Raw genomic sequence first — 4,908 nt, forward strand, 5'->3', positions numbered from 1 at the left:
GGCTGCTGAACTCAGAGGTCCTAAAGGCGATGAAGCATTTCTTAGTAGAGATTCTGAACTGTCATCTATACACATAAATCTCTACCTTGATGATATTTCATGGGCCCAGTTGGAAGTTTCACCAGGCAGAGGCACTGTACTCTACGCTGTAGTTACTGAAGCAAACATAACGAGAAATCACAAGGACTCAAAGGCATCTGGGGTCACTGTGTACCCAGCAGTGGACTCGGGGCTACCTTCTTTCATCCTTCAAGACTGATGTTCTAATAAGAGAGCTGAGGGGTAGCCTCACAAGCTGCTAAGGAGCTTGTGACCTTGGGTTGCCCTTGATCTGTGCCTCAGCATCTCCATCTTTAGGGATCACAGTATTGCCTTTTGTAATCCACAGCCCATGAGACAGAATGAAGACAGTTTGAGAAAAAAGTTAAAATTTGAGTAAGAAAGCAATTTGAACAAGTTCAGGCTATGACTAAGATGGAAAATGTCATTTATTATAGTGTAAGAGAATTCCATTTCTTGCTGTATAATATGAGAACTTTATTTCCTCCTTTAGGTGTTCAGCTGGAAGTGCTCATGTTCAGTGGATTTGGCAGGAGGTCAGATTATAATTTTGTTTATCTTTTTTTTTTTTTGGAGTTAGGTGCTCAGTAGAATTTCTCTAGCATAATTTCTTTGCATATTAAATCCAGTTAATCAGCTTAACCCACTTAAACTAATTGAGGATAAAAGCCACAAAAAACATTATCCTCATTCTTCTGCACTGAAGGCTCACTTTCCTGTTCCACATATCCTTCCGAAGGACACAGGCTCAGGCTGCTCCATTGAGTGTTGTCTGAGGATCACCGGCGGCATCAGTAGAATGAAAGGCTTGGCAGATGATGCTACTTCAGTCATTACATGATCGAGTTACTTGAAACTCACTTTAATCATCTACCCACCAGTCTCTCTCTTTAGAAAGGCAGTGTGTAGTAGTGGGCAGACTAATACCTTCATTATTTATGTAACAAAAATTTCAGTGTTCTGGTTTCGTATAACACTTAGCATTGGTAACTTTTTAAAACTCTTCACAGAAGGAAAAGCAGCCCACTTTCCTAGGTTCTTCTTTTCTTACTTGTTAGATATCATGTTTGCTAAATGAATTCTAAAAGCAGGACACATTTTTACAAATTTGAGATATTTAACCAGGGAATCTTAGTGCAGATGTTTTGTCCCCCTATGGAAACAATATTCTTCTCACAACCTTTTCCTTGCTAAAATGTCATCCCACCAATGCCAAGAGTCCTAAGACTATGTGCATTGTTCTAAAAGGCAAGTCCTCCGCCCCCTTCTCCCTCTCCTGCATCTTTCCTGAAATACAGTTGTTGGGTATTTACTGAGACGAGCACTTTCTCAAAGGTTGCCAAGTGACACACATCCATCCCAGAGGCTCTTGCCTTCTCCAGGGACTGGTTAGTCCAAATCTTACCTTGTTAGCAAGTGAGAAGATGCAGCCTGGAAGTGAGACGGTTCTATAGAAGAAAAAGGAAAAGCACTTGATTAATTAACCAAAAATAAAACAAAGCCAACCAAACAGCCCCATTTGCTACATCACTGGCTGTTGTAACAGAGGGCCACGACAGCCGTGGGTGTGAAGCGTGCAGAAGGAGCGGTACCCCAGGCAGCAGCTGCAGCCGACACGGGCTGGTGCGGCTAGCGTCCCTCTTGAGAGTCTGGTCCTTGTTCCCACTTACCTTGGAGCTTTTTAAAGCAGGACGAGTCAGCCTCATTCCAAGGGCTCTTTTATATGGATAGCTATGGAAACAATGCAGCTGCCTCTTCTTTCTTAAGTCAAAAGGAATTGTTTGGCAAAAAAGTCTTGGCAATCTTGTGTCCCTGCATAATTCTCATTCATGTTAAGAATGGTTGGATATAATTAGAAATATTTTTCTTATTGAGTATGTGGATAAATCTCTTATGGATAATTTGAGAAGATGATCTGAAAGGAAGGTTCAGGCTGGTGGATAAAGGCAGTGGCCAGGCAGCCAGAATACCTGGCTTCTCTCTTAAATTCCTCCTGGCCTTGCTGGGCATGCCTTTCGGGCTTGTTGCATCACTTTTCATATTTGACAGATTAAATGGTAGAAATAAAATACAAATATTTATTTTAATTTTGCGAGGGTTAATTTTCACCTGTTGATCCTTTCCTTCCAGTCCTGGTGAAATTAAGCTCCATGCCCTCAATGATTTAAAAAGAAAGTCCTCTTTTCCAGTCTTGTTTGGGGTGCACCCTTCCTCTCTCGCTGCTTTGCTTTGGCCCAAGCTGGTCCTTACATAGCACACTGTTTGCTGTCCACCTACTCACTTGACCTGCCTGCAGAAAAAGAGAAAAGCTGAATATTTCAAAGGGCTTTTCAGGCGCACACCCCAGTGTTTTTCATGTCAACACACTGGGGAAAAAATAACGTTTGGGTATTGTGCTAGAAAAACATGGGTGTGATTTGGTGATGTATTAATATATACAGGCCATGGTGAGAACATGTTTTTATACTTCTTTATGTGATATAAATAGAATAAATATAAACAGCATTAAGGAATATATTAAATACTGAATGTGTCTAAAACTTCCAAATAATTTTAAAAAATCCTTTAAGGAGAAATTTCAGCTTGATGCCATGAATCAAACTTATTTCTGTCTGACTTTGTACTTGAAGCCATGACATGTTTCCTCATCAAAAATAGTAAATGAGAGCATGGAGTATGTGCATTCCTGATAATTACCATTGTAACTTTGCCCATGAAGGCCAAGCTGACATAAAACTGTGTGTGTGTGTGTGTGTGTGTGCACGTGCGCACGCGCACATATATGTGTATATTTTTTAACAACTGTTGAAATTGTAAAAATTTGTAGCTCTTTTTCCTTGATTGACAAATATAGTGCTGAAATTTGAAGGATAATGAGAATAAATTTTGAATCCACTTGAACTCTTTTTCATGTCAAGTATTTCAAAAGGTGATGAAGCCCTAATCTTCACGTGTTAGAGGACTCATCCTGTAGCGGGATGGTCATCACTGAAAGGGTACCTCAGCCACAGATACAGAGAAGTACCTGAGAGAGTCAAAGTCCAGAATTTGGAGTTACCAGTTGGAGCTGTCTCCACCAGAAAAATCCCTTGGCCTTCCAGCACCCCTGCACTGGCTGGCAGCTCTGGCTGTATGCCCTGTTCCAGGAATCCTGGAACAGCAGCCCTTCCAGAAACTCCAGGGGTCTCCTGCCCACAGCTGGCAGCATCACACGGTCAGCTGGCTCTTAAGTACATGCCCTTCTTGGTTCCACTCAGCACATGGCAAATGCTGTTACTGTGCTTGCCTGCTTTGAGGGTTGCAGGGTACAATATCCATTCAACTTTAAGTCAGCCCAGACTGCCCTCTGAGGAACTCCTGGCTAATGTCTCACAGCCTGAGACCACCTCCCAAGACTCTGGCCTCTCTGCCCATCAGCCACGCTGCGACTGCTGGAATCGATATTTCATGGCACACTGGTAGCTTTTTTGATGCCAAGACTCACTGGTTGACAGCTCTGCAAGGGGAACTGTGGTTCTATTTCCCCATACTAAGCAACCATTTTTTACTGCCCAAACCAATATTTTGACATGTCTTGTTCTGTTCTCGCTGCCCATGGGCATTTCCTCTATGCTTTATTAAATACTTCCTGTCTTATGTTCTTTACAAAGCATCCTTCGCTTTTAAGTCCTCTCATGGTTATATATTCTGCTTCCTCAGTTTGTAAACTCTTTTGGCGAATATTGTATTTGCTGACAGAAGTGTCTAAAATATATATTTTAGTGTAAAAAAGAAAGTGCAAAGCCTCATTTCCAATGGATGAGAAATACTTCTAACTGTCCCTTGTGGAACTGTGTGGCTCATGATTTGTCCCTGGTAGATGTTCTCTGAGAACTAGGGCTTAAGGAATATGTCTACCAGGATAATCTGCTTTTCCAGTCTACAAACAAGTCAAAACATACATTCTCTTCTGGAGTTTTTCTTGATTTCAACAATATTTTGGCCACTGCTCTAACAAGTCAGGTGACTTTCCATTGCTTACCCCTTGAGGTACGTGTCACATTTGGATCCAGTGACAACTCAGGAATAGGGGAATTCAAGAGTGAATACTGGCCTGTGCATTTAAAGGTGATCCGAAGGGAATGTCAGGCACTGATTGTCTTCAGAAGTCACAATCTAGCTGGGAAACCAAAAAAAAAAAAAAAAAAGCTTAATAAAGCAGCTTGGGTCACCTTCTGAACAATGCGATGGCAGTTTTAAAAATACAGCATACAAGTTATTTGCAGGGAAGGAGCCATATTTTAGCCATCTATTTGATTTTTATCAACACCTGCTGCTGCTGCTAAGTCGTTTCAGTAGTGTCCGACTCTGTGCGACCCCATAGACAGCAGCCCACCAGGCTCCCCCGTCCCTGGGATTCTCCAGGCAAGAACACTGGAGTGGGTTGCCATTTCCTTCTCCAATGCATGAAAGTGAAAAGTGAAAGTGAAGTCGCTCAGTCGTGTCTGACTCTTAGAGACCCCATGGACTGCAGCCTACCAGGCCCCTCCGTCCATGGGATTTTCCAGGCAAGAGTACTGGAGTAGGGTGCCATTGCCTTCTCCATTATCAACACCTAGAATGGTGCAAATGTATAGATAGTGACCCCCCAATTCCAGCTTACAAATTCCTGACATTCCAGATTTCTTTAATCATTGTTGTTCCCAATAGCAAACTGGAATCTGGATTTGCTATGAATACACACAAGCTGGGAATCCCTGGACAGTTACTAAGCCTCCCCAGTAGACTCCATTTCCTGATCTATAGAATGGATAATGAAGTGATACCTCATACAGATGTTTGAAGAATAAATAATACAGTACCTAAAAC

This window comes from Capricornis sumatraensis, chromosome 8 (genome assembly GCF_032405125.1).
Source record: "Capricornis sumatraensis isolate serow.1 chromosome 8, serow.2, whole genome shotgun sequence".
In the NCBI taxonomy this organism is placed as follows: domain Eukaryota; kingdom Metazoa; phylum Chordata; class Mammalia; order Artiodactyla; family Bovidae; genus Capricornis; species Capricornis sumatraensis.